The sequence below is a fragment of the Mesocricetus auratus genome, unplaced genomic scaffold, assembly GCF_017639785.1.
Source record: "Mesocricetus auratus isolate SY011 unplaced genomic scaffold, BCM_Maur_2.0 Super-Scaffold_15014, whole genome shotgun sequence".
Classification (NCBI taxonomy): domain Eukaryota; kingdom Metazoa; phylum Chordata; class Mammalia; order Rodentia; family Cricetidae; genus Mesocricetus; species Mesocricetus auratus.
This window is the reverse complement of record NW_024429186.1, coordinates 65,726,504-65,746,883: the sequence shown is the minus strand read 5'-3', so window position 1 is coordinate 65,746,883 and position 20,380 is coordinate 65,726,504. Positions and strand designations below refer to the sequence as shown.

Below are 20,380 nucleotides of genomic sequence, written 5' to 3'. Positions count from 1 at the left end.
CTGTGCATATGATGTTTTACCCAAGTTATAGAAGGTAATAGAAAACAAACATTTGTATCTGTCTTCCCAGTTTTGAAAGGCAGAAGCATGTTTATTCACTATTATTTAGTATTTCTTCTGTTTAGTTTTAAATTTGGTAAGGCAAACTGACTGTACCCAGTGATGGATACTCTTCATTGTCAATTCAATTGGATTTTGGAATTATCTAGGAGACACACTAGTGAGTATCCCTGTCCAAAATATGAACTAGGTACTTAGACTGAAATGAAGGATGAAGCTATCTGATAGGATGCCAGTATTCTCTCTGTGTGTCTCCAGGGGACAAAATGTGACCTGCCAACTCATATTCCCACTATTGAGCCAAGACAAAACACTTTAAGTTGCTGCTGTTGTATATTTTGTCACAGCAAGATAGAAGATATTAACATACAACTATGACAAATGAAATATTATGTTTGATAATAATCATGATACAGTTTTCAGTGGCTTCTTTGAAGATTTGGGAGCTTATTAGAAAAAACTCATCTTAAAGGAACAGATTGCTGAGAAGGTGAGAAATCAAATAGTCTAAGGTTAGTATTGGAGAGCTGCATGTCAGATTATTTGCATCTCTCTAGTACGCAAGGAGAGACCTAACAACTTGATCACAATATCTATAAACAACTAGAGATGCAGGATGGAATGTATAGGATCTCATTAATAACTGGCAAGAGTAAGAATTCAAGAAAAAGACTTACAGATGTTCTGTGAGCTGCATTCATAGCCATCTGAAGCTGTGTTCCAGGGATTTTAGGTGAATTCTACAGTCTTCTCAGAAGCCCCTTCTTATGTTGACAATGGAAAGACAACAGAGAAGTAAGTTCCCTCACCATTGTCAGCTCTAATCCGTCTGTTCAAATGGGCTTATGAATTCAAGCAGAATCATTGTTTTCATTACGTTTAATATAAAATTGTTCTGCATTTATTATATCTCCCCCAGTATATGTCACATGACTTAGACTTCACACCAAGAAACTTAAAAATATTGCTAGTGAGTCTATTTTTAAAAAATCAAATTTATGGATACTGCTCATTGGTGAGCAAAAGTCTGCTTGTTTGTGCAGTATTAAAGGGGAACTTATATGTATGTATATTATAACTCTACTCTTATCTGAATCATTAAGGGGAAGCAAGGCGATTTTAACTTGGACTTTTTAAAGTTGCATAGGTGTTCAACCTCCAACATATATAAAGGAGATAGAGTCCAATATGTTTGCCAGTCTTAAAAGCCAAATATTTTTTGGACTGGGAGAAAATGGTTATTTTTTTCCACTCTCATTTCACTCAAACTATCCTGGGCCCGTTTGTTCTCATGACTTGAGAGTAAAAAGTGTGAAATGACAAGAAAGGCTTTCAAATTCCATTAGCAACTACTCTTCTGTCTACAGATATCTTGAAACTCTGTTTCAGATACCAGAAGTGTTCAACCTAGAACCTCATTTACACTTTACATTTATGAAAAGATAACCAAGACCTGGCAGGCACTTGAAGAAAACCACCAGCAAACAGAAACTAAAGTGGTCACCAAAAAAAATGTAAATCTCACTTCTCCCAAAACACACTGTTCTGTAGGGAGCAATGATAACTCTAAAAATTTTAAAAATCCAAAAGAGAGATAAGAGAATATTGTGTCTTTATTTAAAGTAAAGATAGGCTCCTTATCACAGCAGTATGGAATTGATTCTGGGAGCAATAGACAATAACAAAATAATAAATGACAAAACTTAAAATCACTAATTAAGAAAATAAAAAGAACATCAACTTTTCAAGGAATAGGCTTTTAAAATGTCATTATTAATTACAAAAGAACACCAAACATAAACAAAGCCCTTCAAAGTCATTATATATAATTCTGTAACCCTGATGCTAAAATTAAATGAGAGAGGCACACAAAGCCAAGCTTCATCACCAAAACTGTTTACAAGCAAATATTGGCAAATTCATGAAGACAGTGTGTAAAGGAATAGTATACATACATCTTGAGAAGTGGGGATTCTCCCAACAGTTCAAGAAGGCCCCAACCTAAGGAAAACTAATCCTGTGGCATTTTCTGGTTAAAGAAAAAGAGTGTGTCACACAACACATATAGAGACATGAAGTTTAGCACTCAAAATAAGCATGTCAGAAGTAAAGGAATATCATATCTTACTCTATGCTATTTATAAAACATGTATGGAAATGTACACATTTCTCACATCTATTCTGGAGACAATTTCATTCAAGAACTGATCACAAATCCTGGGATACTAATGTTACGTTTAGAAAAATAAGCAAAATGCATGAGCATTAGAAAGTTTGTGGAAGAGCTGAAACCAAGTACATCACTATAGGAGCAATAGACTTCAGATATGTAAAGATGTGTACTCTCCACATAAAACTTCAGAACAGCAGGAAAGTCAACTGGAATTCAACATTCTAGTATGATCACCGTGGTGAGAACTCTTAAAATAACATCAGTCATAAAATACGACCTACTGAAAAAAATAGTCTAAGCCCTGTTACTTTTGTTTGTTACTATATATGTGAGTTTGACATACGTACACTCAGTATTTATTTTTATATATGCACAATTACTATCACACCCAGTATATAGAAATCCCAATATTGGTAGTTAATAGTTGATAAGTGTGTATCTATTGTTTTGAACATTTAGAATTATTCATATTGTTTTGGATCTTGTGTCTAGAATATAATCTCTCACTTCAGATTACTACATTGAGATTGTAGATTTAAAACAAAAGTATGATACTGTACAGATTTTAAAGATAAAACTGAAACTAGACCTATTTATAGTTTGTAAGTGGATAAAAGACCGAGAGAAATGGAAAGCATACCAGGTTTGAATGCAAGATTTTCTTAACAACTGGGCATACATTTCAAGCAAATGATCAATAAGAACAAGACCTGCTACTGGTCATCTACATATTTACAGAATCAAAGTTTTGCGTGTTTCAACCAGACATAAAGATATCTTACTGTGACTTTTTCATAGAGCTTTTTATAAGGTAATATAATTAATAAATAAACCATAAACATGGATAGTATTATAATTTTAACTCACATTGTAACAAAGGAACAGAAGTCCAATGATATACCATCTGCAACTTGAAGCCAAAAATATCTAGTGTAATTGCTCAGTCCAAGTTGGAATAATTGAGAGCCAAGGAACTAAAGGTAAAACTTCCAATTCAAAGGGCAGAGAACATGAAGGCCCATGGTGCAAGTCCTAAAAACCAAATATAGAAGAACAGGTATCTGACTTACAAATGTAGAAGAAGGAGAAGGAGGAGGAAGAGGAGGAGGAGGAGGGGGAGGAGGAGGAGGAGGACGAGGAGAAGGAAGGAAGGAAAGTAAATTCCATTCCCTCTTACCTTTCTTCACTATCCAGAGTCTTACCTTATTGAATTATGTGGCTATCACTACATAATAAGTAGGAATATTTCTTACTCAGCTCATGAATCCAAACTTTCATCACTTCCAGAAGCACCCTTCCAGACACAGGAAACAATCCCTTGCCTACTATTTGTGTATATCTTACCTAAATCAAGTTGACATGGAAAATTAGCTATTAAACATCTATGATAAAGTTCATGCCAGGTGTCAACTGAAGGATCATAGAACTAGGAAATGAAAAAAAAAGTCTGGAGGAAATGACTCACAATACAAAGAATAGCACAGTGAGGGCAAAAATGTTGTATATGTTTTTAGAATAAGAACATGACAGGAAGAATTTCCTGGTTTTCCATAACCTATAATATCAGGTATCAGAGTAATAGACATACCAACATGCACCCTGCCCAGAGAGAATCACAATTGGCACCAATTACGACAAAATATTGTCCCCTATCACACCACTATTTCCTTACCTTGAAGCACCAATTGCATTATAGACATGCAACATAAGACATGTTTTCATCAGTGCTCAACACTGTCTTCTAAGTCTCTAGAACAGCTTGCATAAAAAATACCTCAATGAATAAGGTTTTCATGAATCAACAGGATTCATTGAACTGTAACTGATTTTGACTTAAGAATTTCTGACACTGTTCTACAACATGAATATGGATTTGCATGCCATTATATGCAATAATCTAACTGGATTTTTACCACAGATGGAAAAATAATTTGAAGAAATACAGTCAGTGAAATGATGCCTTCTGGTCAAGCAAATTAAATTTTTGAAATTTCCAATTATTTCTTAACAGTCATCATTATGTTCTAACCACATTTATCAACATTTTAGTAGAAAACATCAACATAGCTAAATTCCTCAACTACTACTTAGAATTATCATTTTCATGTCATAAATTACATGCAGACAAACTGTTAACTCTCAGATGTTTTGTAGAACATGATAATAAAAATGCCACCCTCCCTGGGGAGCAGAAGTTGCATAGGATGGAAGGGTGGAGGGCATGGGAGGCTGGGAGGGAGAAGGAACTGGGATTGGTATGTAAAATAAGATTGTTTCTAATTTAAATTTTAAAAACCTAGGAAAAAAGCCTGGAAGGATATAATACACAAAAAAATAAAAATGTTGTAATGTACATGGGAGTCTTTATATATGTGTCTTCTGCCTCATTCTCATTTAACTCTTATTTCTCAGGACCTAGGTCTTGATGCAAGGACATTTCTGTATCCTATATTTCAATTCCTTTGGTGTTTCCACTATAGTACAGAGGATAATCATAGAAAAGGGGATGATCTCCAGCTTTTCTACACATGCAGAGAAAACTAGAGTGTTTTGCTAATTTTGAAAATAGTTTTAACATAAGATACAGTTAAAGAACTATTATATTTTTAACTTTTAATCTTTTGTGTGTTTTCCCTTAGAATAATGGAGTATTAATTTCATACTTTACTTCATGTAGTCCTGACACACTTGAACCCTGCTTTCTTAAGCCACAATTATCTTCCTCCATCATGACAATGATAAAGAGTTCAGAGGGTATGTGACAAAATGTCTGTTTTCTGTCTGTATTCACAAACTTGGGCTCAAAGAACATACCTTAAATTCATCTCCTATGCTGCAGAATTCTATCATTTCCTTAGTTCATTTTAAAAAGCTTACATAGCATTTATCATGTCTGTCCTCATTCTTTTCTTCTCATGTCTGGCCTAGTCAATAAAGGATAGCTTCTACCCATTTCAGTCTACTGATCTTGAATGCACAAGGAGTACAATAAAAACATGGAGTCAGGCAGAACTTTCATGCTCTGCAAGTCACTCTATGCAAGCTAGTAACAAAGGAGGCATCTTCATTTATATAACATTTGGACTACTGGTGAAGGGAAAGATCTTCCTCTGTTCAGTTCTCTGAATAAATAAATCAGTCTGACTAAAAGAAGAGATGTGGTGTCACATGATTTATTTGGGCCAGAGCTGACACATAAGACACAGCCTCCTTATCTGCTTACACAAACTTTAGCAGAGGTCAATAGCCACATCCTCTGGTCAGGATGCCATGCCAGAGTACTATCTGTGGGGGAAGAACTTTGAAGGCAGTCTTCAATAGGATTTCCAACATATATTAGTATGTCTTATTGACTTTAAAAAATGAGCTTTGAGCCAGACTATGGACATTATGACTTCTCTAAAAGAACAAGCATTCTTGTAGCAGCTTTGTCGGGCAACTTCAGCACCTCCTCATTGGACAGAGCTTCAAATACAGGCCTGTGTAAAGAGAGACTTGAGGGTCTGTGTTATCTGGAAAATGGTCCAATTATGATGAACATAGCAAAAATCTTCACAATAAATGCAAGTATATTTCACAGATAGACTGAGACTACCGGTAACCAATAAGTGAAGGCCACTGGAAACTGCTTCTGTCATATCAGAGGCATGTGGAACCCAATAGATCAAGACAGTCGAGCCATTGTCATGGAGAAGAAAGAGAAACTTGAAGGGAAGCTTCAACCGGAGCACAGAGCAGCAAAGGCAGGATTCGGTTGGCTGTCCTTCACCGTGAGAGTATTCTATGTGAAGGACAGAGAGGATCAAATGTCCTTCTTCAAAGGAAGTCTACCAATACACTATGCCAAGGACCCAATAAAATGCTGCTGCCTTAGATCTGTCAGCTATGGGAATCTAGGGAATCCAAGCTATTCATATCTAGGTAAAAATAAAATTAGTGGGACAACACAGACAGAAAGAAGTGCACAAATCATCCCCCCCCCCAAAAAAGTTTGCTGTAAAGAAACTGTTTTTTTTTTTCAATAGAGATAAATTATTCCAAACAACCAACTGGAAAAACAAATTCCTGTGAAAAATCAGTATAATAACAAGGTGCAAAGATTAGGAGCCAGGTAAGTCCAGAAATTGGAGGTCCTTTACACTGAAAGTTAAATCATGATGCAAGTGCCACTGGCACTGAACCAATTCACTTTTCAGCATCAGTTAATGGGTCCCAACTAGTCTTCTGGCAGGAGGAGAAAACCAGATTGCTAATTCTGATCAAGTAGCAAAGTCACTTACTGTACATGAGACTTCAGCCCTGGCCTCCCCACAGACCTCAAAATTTGCAAATGGTCTGGTACTTGCATATAACCTATTCATGCCCTCCCACATACATCATCTCTCAATTGCTTATAACACCAAATATTATGTAAATGATATGTAAATCATTGTTAATCTGTACTGTTTAGGGGGAAAGAGCAGGGAAATCTTCTGTGCTTATTTTTGATACAGACACAAGTTTCTTTTCAATTCCTTTAGTCATGGTTGGCATGCTGAACACACACATAGAATGGTTTACTGTGCTTCACTGAATCTGGCAGCATTGAGAGCTCAAGAAAAAGGAGAACATGATTGACAAAGAGTTGGAGGAAACCCTGTGCAGTAAGAGCAGTGAAGAAATGGAAGGGCTTTCTAAAAAACTTGAAAGTCCCCATATACAACTGCACTTGGATTTCTAAATCAACTTTCTTGTATGTAGTAACAGGTTATTTTCATACAGCAATTGACTTTTGGATGAAGGTTGCTGATAATAAGGTTTAGATCAAGAAACATAGTGTATATGGGAAATGAGTGCAAATAAATCGATAAATAATTGAAAAAGATGGATTTGAGGTCCCATTATGTTTTAATATGGGATTGAGCTCCATAAATAATGGAAACACTATCTTTTTTCTTTTAAGTATCTACTAAATAATGTCCATATTAGTTGAAATAACTAGCACTCAGGCATTAGTGAAAAGAATCAGTTTCATCCGAATAAGTGTTTGTTTTTTCTAAAACCTTCAATGACATGAAGATATAGGTATACAAATCTCTAACTCAAGAATTTGAAGTGAATATTTTTGTTCATTAGTGCTCCTCTTTTGTCAGCTTTCAGTATCTTTACACCTTCGCGGATGCTCAATTCTATTCATGTACACTCTATTGTTCTCCGTGTTTCAACTACTGGCAAAATCACAAAATAGAAGACAAAGGGAGTCATAATATTCTAGCAGCTCAAATCGAAGGACCACACATTTCAGAAAGATTTTAGTATGCTTTTGCAAGATGATCCCAGAACATAAAAACATGATGAATGTATCAGAAATATTTTTCATATCCTGCTTGCCATAAAAAGATTGTTTGAATTAAACATCATTATTTCTCTGCTGTCAACATGTTACTATAGAAAGATAAGCCACACACACGCCAGACTCTATCGGGAGGCATGAATTATGGTTATATTTGCTGCTAGTATTTTTCAGATATTTAATATTTTCAATTCGTAGTAATGATTGTCCTAATACATATTGTTGTAGGAGTTCAGACTTTGTTTTCCCTGAAATACAGAGAGAAATCTTAGTGATCTGTGAACCTTCAATGTGTTAAGTATATATACAATGTATCTATAACGCAGGCTTTCACTGATATATTCTACCACATTAATGTAAACAAGACTATTGAAATGTTGCTACTACTTAAAGGAGTTATTTGTAATAGAAATGCTTTGTTTCACATAGCTGTGCATTGATTTCTCAGTATTGTAAATTAGCCTATTGAGTTTATAGATTATAAAATTTTGTAGGTATAAAGAAGATCACAGTTACCTCATTGAAGTTTCCCCTCTTCTAGTCTCCTTAAAGAACCTCAAAAGTTAAGTAGTCAGTTTCACAGTATCCTGCAACCTCAAGACAGAGAGGGGCCAAGAACCTGTAGTTCTGCCCCATCACTAAATGTCCCTTCATGTGTTTTGCTTACTGTTTTGTAGCTGGCTATAATTACTAAAAGATCTGTTGTCACAGCAGCTGAGGAAAAATGAGAAACCCCACTTCTCCTGACCCTTAGTCTACACCAAGTTCAAGATACAAATTGGCTTTAAAAAGCAATAGTGGAGAGACCACCTCGAATGACCATTCCTGATAATGAACTTGATGTCTGTAACCATCCTGGAGCCTTCATCCAGTGACTGATGGAAGCAGAGGCAGACACCCACAGTTAAATATTAAACTGAACTCCTGGAACCCAGTGACAGAGAGAGAGGAGCAATGAGCAAATTGGCAAAGAATGGGCTGGCAAAACCAGCAGAGACAGCTGATCTGAACAGGGGAGAGCTCTTGGACACCAGACCGACAGCTGGGAGGCCAGCATGGGACTGATCCAGACCCCCTGAATGTGAGAGTCAGTGAGGAGGCCTGAGCTACCTATGGGGCCATGGGATGTGGATCAGTGTTTATCCCTGGCATACAAATAGACATCGTGTGTCCATAACACAAAGAGGGATGCTCTCTCAGCCTGGACTCTTAGGGGAGTGCCTGGACCCTGCCCTGAGTGAAATGACAGACTCTAGATATCCCCTATGTGGAAGGAAATGAGTGAGAGGCTGGGGGGAATGATGGGGGTGGTGCGGGAGGAGGGGAGGGAGGGGGAACTGGGATTGACATGTGAAACAAGCCATTTAAAATTAAAATAATAATAAAAAGACATCTACACCACATAAAACTATGTTTTACTTAGCTTACAAAGCTAAGATTTAGACTGAGCAGTCTGATCGTCTTTGAATTTATAAACTGCCTCTCTGGGATTGAGGGAAAATTCTTAGTTATCTTTATAACTCCTCTACGTAAGATATCATGCTTGGTGAGTGCTAAGAACAGAGCAGGTGAACAATGAAAAAAAAGATTTGTGACTTTATTTATTATTTTTTATCATGCTCACACTAGAGTTGGCATGGTTTAAAACTTCACTTGAACTAACTTCTAAATGAACAGGGAATGACAGATTTAGTCCCTAGGCTTGCTAAAAGCATCAGTATTCGTGCAAACATTGGAGATGGTGATATAGGGTGCATAATAGTTTTGCTGCTGACCCTACATGGTCACACAATCTTGATCCATGTTGTAGATAAGTATTTTAGTGTCCCATCAGATAGAAACAAAGTGTGTCTCCATGCCAGCAGCCATCCATCTAGAAGTTTTATCTAATAAAAATGTAAGAAATAACTTCTGAGAAAATAATACACATTCTTCACTCAAAGTATGCTATGTTGAGGTTTTCTTCCTATAGATGTCTCACAGGAATAGTGAAGTTATAAGAATAAAGTATCACGGTGACATTAGCTTGATTGTTATGGATAACTAAACTAAGAAGTTTGATTGAAACATATTTAGTGTAATTTTCCTTTTAATCACTGTAAATTTCCTTATAACCATTTAACAAAATAAAGTAAAGGTAGAAAAAGGAAAGTAAACAAAAGAAAAAATGCTTTGCTAAAATTCAAGATAAACACAGAAATGAAATTTTGTGAATATAAAGATAATATAAGATGTGGGCTTCATAATTCCAGGAGTGGAAAGGAGAAATAAGCATTAGTATATAAGCATTAGTATAAATTCTCTAGTATTTGATGTGAAGAGATGGAAATCTGCTTAATAAATTCTGAACAGCTTCTATACCTGAGACGCTGACTGAGGCAGTAAGCTGTTTTTCAGTAATAATAAAACAAGCAAAGCAGGCTGGGATTCCAGGAAAGAAAGGCAATACATGCAAATAAGGAAAACACATGACCAATGTAACTATTCTCTTATTATTGTGATGGTGGCTTGCTACTATTCCACATCTAAACCAAGAGATTTTAACACAAACAGAGAGTGGAAAAAAATCTAAATCCCTTTCCTGTTTAGTTTCTTTTCCTGTCAGAAAATTATCCAGCAATCATCCATAGAATTCTAATTCCATCTCCATAAATATGAGTAACCATTAAGGAACATTAAATGTTTTTTCATAAAAATGAATGTACTTTATAGTTGGTAAAACAGAAATGAATTGATCTACTACTTGTCAGGCATTTCCAAAGGTACTAGGAATATAACACTCAAAATCATCATTAGAAGCTGGATAAGATGGCTTTCAGTAAAGTACCTGCCACATTGTCCTAATCTGTTCTTCTGTTGCTATGATAGAACACTGAACAAAATCAAGTTGGAGAGGAAAGAGTTTATTTCATCTTACAGTTTATTTCCAATCATCTAGGGTAGCTGTTGTGACTACTCAGCGCAGGAACCAGGAAGGAGGAACTGAAACAGAAACAGGAGAGGAATGGTGATTACTGGTTTGCTCCCCAAGGTTTGCTCAGCTTTCCTCTGTTTATAAGCCAGGACTACCTTCTTAGTTATGACACTGCCCACATTTATATAAAAAAAATATTCCCAGTGACGTACCTACAAAATAATCTGATGTAGGAGGTCCTTTAGTTGAGGTCATTTTACCTAGGTAGATCTGCTTGTGACAAGCTAACAAAAAATAACCAGCACAATTAACCCCTTGTCTACTTAACATCAAACTCATCACTATTTACCCCTTGTCCATGTCACACTCAACTATTGACCCCTTATCTACCTCACACTCAAACAGACCACTATTGACCCATTGTCTACCTCACTCCCAAACATATCACTATTGACCCATTGTCTACCTTACCCCAAAACACATCACTATTGGCCCCTTGCCTACTTCACACTCAAACGTTACTACTGAACCCTTGCCTACTTCACACTCAAACACATCGCTATTAATCCCTTGTCTACCTCATACTCAAAAACATCACTATTGGCCTCTTGTACTTCACACCCAAACAAATCACGTTTGACCACTTGTCTACTTCACACTCAAACATAACCCTATTGACACCTTGTCTAATTCACATTCAAATTCATCACTCTTAAGACACAACAGTCCTTTTCTTGTTCATCTCCAAGATGTCATGCTTTCAATAGGATATAAACATAGTATAACTTTGAAATCCTACATTCTTAAAAAATTTTAACATTTTAAAATTTTAAATTCTCTAAAATATCAGTGTCAATGATGGGTTCCTATGAAATACAAAAAAAGAACAAAAAAACTTAAGTGCTTTTTATTCCAAAGGGAAGAGCCAAAGCATAAAACAATTCTACTCAAACAAAACCAAAATAACACTTAAGGAAAACCAAAATCCAACAATAGCTCAGCTCTGATATGTGGAAATCACTTGTTATCTTTTGAGCTCAAAAAAGCTAGGGTAGCCCCAACTCTCCAGCTCTAGAAACAACAACACACATAGTTTGTCTGATAAACTCACTTAATACCCACTCCACTTAATACCCGCTGATGTCCTTTGTGATCATTCTGTGGACCTGGCAACTCTAGTGTGCTTGGGTCTTCACAGAAACTATGATTGCACCTTCATCAATAACCTCCTTAACCCTCCAAAGGGACTACAATCCTGTCATGTTATCCCAGGCCTCAAACCAGAATCATGTAGGAGGCTTACACATTACCATGTCCAACTACCAGCTTGACAAAGCCTTTGTTCTCCTGAGCCACTACTTCTAAGTGTTGACTCTGAATCAACACTTCCCACGTGATATGTCCTCAGTCATGCTGTTCATATCAACTGTCTATGTAAATCAAAGCTTTAATTTAAGCTGTGCTGGTATCTTCTTAAAAACAGCCAATGACTCAGCCTTAGCTGACCACAGACTACAGATTGTTCATTCAAAGCATCATACAAACAATCCTACAAGAGTCTTTGAGGAACTCTCAATCTTCCCTCTGAGCTTCACAGGATAGCCTTCCATTGTTCACATTTCTCCCAAATTCTTGTCTTGAGAGCTCCCCCAACAATATCTCATAATATCTGTGTACTTCAAACCCAAATTTCCAAATGCTTCCACAATCATCCCCCAAACAAGATGGTCAGATCTGTCACAGCAATGCCCCACACTCAGTATGAATTTCTGAGCTTCTTTGCTTCTCTTTTGCTGTGATAAAACACTGACCAAAAGCAATGGAGGGGAAAGGGTTTATTTCATGCTACTGGTTCCAGTCCATTAATGAGGAAAGCCAGGACAGGGGCTCCTGGAAGAAACCTTAAAACTAGATCTGAAATAGAAACAGAGAGCAAGGCTGCTAACAAGCTTGTTCCTTGTAGTTTGATGAGTCTGCTTTCCTATAGACCCTATGTCCAACTGTTCAGAGGTAGCACTGCCCAGAGTAGCCTACATCCTTCAATTCTAATCACTAATCAAGAATAACTTATAGACATTCCCACAGGACACATCTAATCCTCCCACTGGGAATTAGAGGCATTAGGGTCCTAAGTCTTTCTCGTCAGCCAGCAAATCAGTCTCAGGTCCTGGTGAAAGGCAGTGTCTTAAAAAATAAGGTAGATAGTGACTGAGAAAGATAGCTGGCATTGACCTCTGGCTTCCATCCATCAACACCCATGTTCTCATATTTGCATACGCATAAATATATGCATATAACACAAACTAATTATAAATAATAAAATAAAATTTTATTTCCATTTATTAGTAATACTTCCAATTCCCATTATATAGGTATTAATTCTAAACTAATTTTAACATCACTTCAAATAACACATATGTAGTATGAAATCCTTTCAACTTTACATAAGTTATTTTTCCAATTTATAGATGAAAAATTCAAATTAAGAATTTTCTAATCATGCACATTATATTAAACAACAAATTCAAGAATATTCCTTAACCCATCTTATTGCAAGGGCTGTACTCCTTCTATCTCTACTTCCAGGTTCCTCTCTTTCTAATATATCCTATGTTCTCCAAACATTTAAACATCTCTTTACATTTGTTCAGAACTCTGAATCAGTTATGGAGACAAATGCTTCTTGCAGAGTGCTCTTACGGCACTGTCTCCACCACACATGGAGACAGAGACCCTCAAAATGACTTGCCTCTATGTGAGATGACATGCCCTACTGTGAAGGAGTAGGCTTTACTCCCGAGACATGACATGCATGCAAATTTGTCTTGTGTTGTAGGCAGGCTTCTGAGCAATATGTAAATAAGCAAGAGAAAAAATATCCACATTAATAAACAGGCCTTTGAATATATGAAACCCATCTGCAAGATTAGGTAAAGAGTTTGTATACTGTGTAGTCAGACGGGATGTCCATATTGCACTCCTTGGTGTCTGCAAGGGAGAACAGAATGATGGTTCAGGTAGGGCGGTACCATATGGCTCAATCCATGAAAATATCACAGAGTTATTTTTTTTCAGCAACTGTGATCAGTCCATGTAAGCAAGGATCAAGTCTCTGTAAATAGAATTATGACACTCCAAGTTTCATCCTGTTTCCAAGGTCTCTTTCTCACACATCCTGCTGAGATTAACCTATAATATTTCTCTGCATGTGGACTGAATTCTCCCAAAATAGGGGATGGTGACCAAAGGGAAATCGAAAGTAGAAGAGAAACAAGCAACAGAAATGGCCCAAAGTGAGAATCACAGATTGACAATACAACATGTCCCAGTGAGCCCATGGCTGACATTATCAAGCGAAATGACTCAGAAGGAAAAAAAATCTCCAAAGTAACTGTTAACTCACACCAAACAGGAAATGACTGATTCAAGACAGCAGAAATCTAAAGCTGCTATCCAACTGGAGTCTGAGGTCCCCTTTGCCCAAAACTGACAGGACAGTCACTTGTAAAAGCACACAGACCTGCCTAGTCCTCATGCCACAGTCTCACAAAAGCTGGAGTGACAGCAAGAAAATAGCAGGCCTGCTGTCATGTCCCTGTCTCCTAATTGCTCTCCTTGTTTTTTTTTTCTTTATTCCTTTCCTAACTTGATACCCAGGTCTGAGCTTTGTTATGATAGCTAAATTATAAGAACCAAGCATGACAAATGTCAGTACATTAGGTTGATTTCGATACATATGTTTTTTTCAAGGCTTCAGCTTATTTCTTTCTCTTGTAATTCTCACATCCTACATGAATAAATTGCTTCCTTCCGTGCCTTGATATCTTCATAGTAGAAGGTGATGTTTAAAGCATTTAGTAATACTTTTTTTCAAGTTCTACCGCACAACTCATGACAGTGGATCACTTTGAGAGAGGTTCACATTAAAATATAAACTAATTTATCCCACGAGTGAATATCACTTTTTTTCTGAAACTTTAAGCGTACTGATTCCCACTGCCAACACACGATTCTGTGCTTAATTCTCAAATGTGCTTTACCCAGCATTGTCTTGGGAGTTCAAACCAACTAACCCCCTACTGACTAGGTCACAGAGAAGGAACAAAGGGGTTGTCAAACTCCAGAGATCTGTCAGCAGCATTGAACAGGTATGAATGTTCTTTTCAGAACAGAGCTAAATTTCTCTCCCAGTCCAGCCTGATTTGCTGTTGTCCACAATGCAGGCATACTAGCCTTTCCTAGCTTTCTCGGAGCATTGTTTTCTCTTATGAGGCACTGCCTGAGAGAGCCTTCCCTTCTCCACCTTCACTGAGAACCAGTTTTTTTCAAGATTGGCCCTTCTCCTCTTGAAATTCTTGTCTTCCCCAAAACTAACAGGGTAGGACAGAGTGATTAGAATCCAATTCCTCAATTCTCGTTTGCATGCCGTTCATAACCTTTTCCTGCAGATCAACTCTGCACTCCTTCCCCAATTTCTGTCCTAGCGTTTGACTCATCCTTGTTGCTGTCACTCAGACTACCTTTGCTTTATCCCACCTCACAGCTAATGACCTCTATGCACGGTTTGAAGCTTTAGACTAGGGAAATTAGTCTTCCTGTTAGGCATAGCTTCATCCTTCATTCTACTACCTTCCGTTGCCTGGCAAAGCCCAAGTCTCACAGTGATTTAATTCCTTAAATTACTGGTTTTCACTCCATTTGTCAAGTCCTTCCCATGTTTTACACCACCCCCAAACTTTCAAACTCCCCTTTCCTCTGGTCACAGTGTGGTGGGCATCCAGTGACTTGCCCCTTTCTTCCTCAAGCTTCCGATTTTCCCCCCACTCTACTTTCTCTCTGTCTTCAACTGTTATAACTGGCCCATGACAAAGAACGTTTCCTACATTTGTTCATTTTTTACCATTTGGGGGTTTATGTTCTGCAGTTCATCTTACACTTCATACTTCATCGCACTGCTCCATAGTCAGGTTTTCCCACCATCAATGGCACTGTCAAAGCTTAACGGCTCTCTTCAAGCCCTAGCCCAACTCAGGAGACCCAGCAATAACTTACTTTCTCAGGAATATTAAGAAAGGAAATCTAGGTAAGAAAGTCATGGAGCACCTTTAGGTGCTTTCTCCTCCAACTGATATAGAGAAGAACCCAAAGTTGAGGTGTCAGTGGGACATGAAGACTAGCTGAGAAAGAAGGCTGAGGTTGGGGAAAAGAGAAGAGAGCTGAAAAGGAGAAGGAAGGGGGACCAGAGGGGAGGGGCAGGGAAAGGAAGGGAGGAAGGGAGGGGAAGAGAGGGGAGAGGGAAGGGGAGACAGGAGGAGGGGAGAGGAGAGGAGAGGAGAGAAGAGGAGAAGAGAGGAGAGGAAAGGAGAGAAGAAGAGAGGGGAGGGAAGAAGAAAGACAAACAAAATCAAAAGAAACCACTTTAATCTAGTGTTCATAGAGAAAAATTGGCATAGACACCATGAGACAATGTTGATAAGTGATGACTGTAGAAAATGCCACCGGTTTCTCAAAACTGGGGCCAGAGTTCCAGGTAATGTGCCTTCCCTACCCTGATTACAATGTAAACCAGGACCCTAGTGTTGGCACCAGCTAGACATGTGAAGATCAGAAACTTAAAGCCTCCACATGGTAGATTTTGTAATACACATTAGCTAACACAAAAACTGACTCCAGGAGCCAGTGAGATGCTCATCAGGTAAGATATGTGCCATTAAGCTGATAACCTGAATTCAATCCTCAGAACTAACCGGTATAAGTTGTATTCTGACTTCTATCTACTTTCCTTCACACACATGCCCCAACACACACAAAATATATAAATAATTGACAAGATAACCTTTTCTGTTATAGTGTGAAAATGGGACGTATAAGAGAGATGACACTAAATAATGACAAGAGTTATAAGTGACACATGTGAATATATGTAGTACCACAGTTTAGTAAAAACAGTCACACAGCTGCTTGAGTCAAATAGACACATATTCTTTAGCCAGGAAATTCTATTTGGAGATATGTTAACTTAGGCAAAGATAATCAAGCAAGCAGAACACACTAAGTCATTAATCACAGCATTGTTCATAGAAAGACCCTGAATGTAAAAAGATTCCTTCGAAGAAAACCTGTCATCTCCTTAATCATTATATAAATTCACCTTTTTAACATGGAATACTTGAAACAAGGATGTAGATCTACATCCTTATTTACATTGAAGGGTGCCATCACATAAGCCTACAAGAAAGGATGGTCAAAATGACAGACCTGCCCCACATACAAACTATTACATATTCTTTCTTACCACAGAAGAATGGACATTCTTTCCCATTTTGTAGTTGGTTAGGGACCTTTCATTACTGTGGTCAAAATATACTTATGTATTTCTTTGACACTCTTATTGTTGTAACGGTTTATAGGCAATGCTTTACTTCTCTACACTGAGCAGTGCAGATATTTTATCCCATTAGAAACAAAGGAAAGGGTTAAAAAAAAACCTTGCCTAGAAGCACATGTTTTTTTTCAACACCCAAAATAGCCTTCCTGGTAATCATGATTTTTACAGTCATAGTTTTCATCCCAACCTTAATCAGTAACATCCCCCAGGTACTTAGCTTGGATTATTTTAAATAATGCCTTAATTAGTTATTTGAGAATTTCATGGTAGTTTTGATCATATTCATTTCCTCCCCCAACTCCTCCCATATCAACCCCAACTTTGTGCTTTCTCTCCTCTTTCTCCTCCTCTTCCTCTCATGTGGGTGTGTTTGTGTGTGAGTGAGTGTGTGTTCCCATGTGTGTCTTTTTAAATTCATCTAGGTCAGTTTGTGTTGCCCTTCATGTGGAGTGTGGGGCCTACTCTAAAAGGTAGTAAATGAACCATTAAAGAAAATGGACTTTGACTTTCCCAGTAGTTACCAGATGCCAATAGCTCCTCAGCTAAAGATAAAATATAAATTACTGAGAAAAAGTTTTTAAAAATCTAAACACCCTCAGTCATCACAGCCCTGCAGCTGTTTACGCCCCCCAAAAAACACACAGAGATTTATATTAATTATGAACTGGTTGACCAATGAATCAGGCTTCTTATTGGCTAGCTCTCTCTTAATAATTAGTCAATTTCTATTACTCTGTGTGTCTCCACTTTGTCTTGGCTTACCGGTATTGCCAGGTCCTCTTGCTCCCTCAGTAGCTACTCGGAGTCTCCCTGGCATCCTCTGTGTCTGTCCTCTCCCCAGAATTCTCCTCATCTGGTAGCCCTACCTATACTTCCTGCCTGGCTACTGGCCAATCAGTGTTTTATTCATCAACCAATAAGAGAAATATTTATTCACACCATACAGAAATAAATCCCCCATCATCACAGAAATACAATTAAAAAATTTTTTGAGAGTTCATCTTATGGCAGTCAAAAATGGCTCTGGTTTTTTAAAAAATTACAATGGATGCTGGCAGAGTTCAAACTGCTGGGCAAAGGGAAACATATATTCACTGTTAGTGTAAAAACTGATGAAATCACTATAGAAACAAGTGCAGAGATTCTTTGGAATGTTGGAAATAAATATACCACCAACTGTAGTTATACCACTCTTGGGTATATACCCAGAATACTCTATGTCTTATTACAGAGATACTTGTTCTTTTGTATTCTCTGCTTATCTATTCACAACATCCAGGAAACAGAAACTGCCAAGATGCCTATCAACTGATGAACAGATAATTAAAATGTGGCACATGTACACATGGAGTATTATTCAGCTACTAATAAAAATTAAATGCAAAGGTAAAATAGATGGAGCTAGCAACAGCCCAAACACAGAGAGACAAATGTCGCTTAATTTCTATCATATGTATCATATGATATCATATGATCTATCATATGTATCCATCATATTAGATATCCATGTTTAATTTTAAATACTCATCAACATTAAGACAATAGTATGGGCCTGTGTGGAAAGAGGCAGTTTTCCCTAGCTTGAACTTTTATCCTTTTCATATTAAATCATCTACCTAGAGGGTCTTATTCTTTTTTTTTTTCGATTTCGATTATATTTGTTAACGTCCCAGTTTAACGCTAATTCTTTTCTGACATATGAATTTGAGGTCACTTTTCTGAAAATGCACTTAAATTACATATGCTTGCCCGTAACTTTAAAATGTTGATGAAAGAACACTACAAACATTCCACTGTTTAAGCACACCTTTTTTTTAAAGAGGTAAAGTGGCTCAAATAGGAACAAAGCTCAAAAACACTAGACAAAAACCAAAAATAAAAATGCTAATTTTATCAGTCTGTTGCTTCCATCGTCACTGGATAGCCCAGGATGGCCTCCTGGAATTGCAGGCCTGCATTATCACATCCGGCTTCCTCTCTTCCGAATATTTAAATGCCCTCAGTGTGTCGGAGTTTAACCTCTTCCAATGTTAAATGGAAGGCTGATACAGATGGAGTTATTATCTGAAGAGTCTAGGACAGGGTATAAGGCAAGCAAATGGCACCCCTGGGTGCTGGCCATGCACACACTCTAGTCGGACCAGACCACCCAGGCTAGCTGGGGTCGGAGGCTAACCTGGACCTTATAGGTCTTTTTTATTTCGTTGTGCTCTATTTTGTTCCATATTTGCTTGTTCCATTACATTGTAGTTAGAGCAAGGTAAGAGGTTCATCTAGTCTAAGAATGCTTAGCCTTACATCAAACCGTCTTACTTAGATATTTTTATCCTTCTGAACATATACCTAATTTCCACCTAGAATTATTTTAAAGGTAGACAGTAAGTCAGCTGAAAAGACAGGTGGGGCATGGGGCCAAGGACTGCCACCACCCTTGGGCATGGCTCTGTGAGTGAGTTGCTCAGTGGTGGTGGGCAGGACCATCTAGTGTGTCTTCTCCAGGAAGGCCTTGCAGCACCTGAGGCATTGCCGGTACACCACTTTGAAGTCAGAATCATTGCCATAATAAGGATCTTCAATAATGAGCTGCTTCTGTAGTCATAGCACCCCAAGTAGCTCAATTTTAGCTTTGCAGTTTTTAACTTGATAACTTTTTCTATTCAAATCTCTCAGATTGCTTTCATCCATACACAGTATATAATAAAATGTGGTAAAGTCTTCTCTTATAATCTGTCATGTACTGTGATTCATGGGGAGGCCATGTTTTCTCATGCGGTTCTGCCCACAATAGTCAGGGGGGTTCACCACTTCATAGGTGGATGTAGCCACACTGTCTATCCTCCAATTATGTGAAACATTTTCATCAGTTACCAGTTTTCTGAAAACAGCTTCTGCAATGGATGACACACGAACAACACTGACTTGTACCCAACCTCTGCCATCTTTCGGTACAGAGAGAGGGTCTTATTCTTAGCAAACACTGAATAGACATCGTAAAGAGGAGAATCAGAGATGAGAATTTCCAGTGAAGTCATTCACTAAAGATGTCCTTAAAGTCAGTCTTCTCAGGGATTGAGACAGCAGGATAGGGAATGGAAATAAAAGAAGAGAAGGTAGAATTTTGGCAAACTCTTTAAAATCAAATCCTGCAGTGCTACCTACAGCCCCCAGGAACTAGAGGTAGGATTACCTAGCTTTCAAGTGTTTGTTCCAGTTAGCATTTTCAACCTCTTGCTCATCAAACTTCCCCTACATGTCTTGTCCATAAGAGACCATATGTTCTTATCCTCGGGTGCTATTTTGCTTTATACATTTCATCCTCCAAGCATCAGGGGGATAATCTGTAAATTACAAATTATCCTACCAGACTCCTCATCCTGTAAATCACCAAGCTCATTTTGCCAAGCTTTCATGTTTCCACTTGACCCTGACTCTGCCTTCTTCCCTCCTCCCCATAGATTCTTTGCCACAATTTGTGTCCACCAAGAACCATTATCCATAAAATATTTCTGCACA

At 37.7% G+C, this 20,380-nt stretch overlaps 1 pseudogene; it reads right to left on the bottom strand.

Moving 5' to 3' along the window:
* Positions 1-19,348: 19,348 nt before the first annotated feature.
* On the bottom strand, positions 19,349-19,806 carry LOC101824093 (annotated as a pseudogene).
* Between the last annotated feature and the right edge of the window lie 574 nt (positions 19,807-20,380).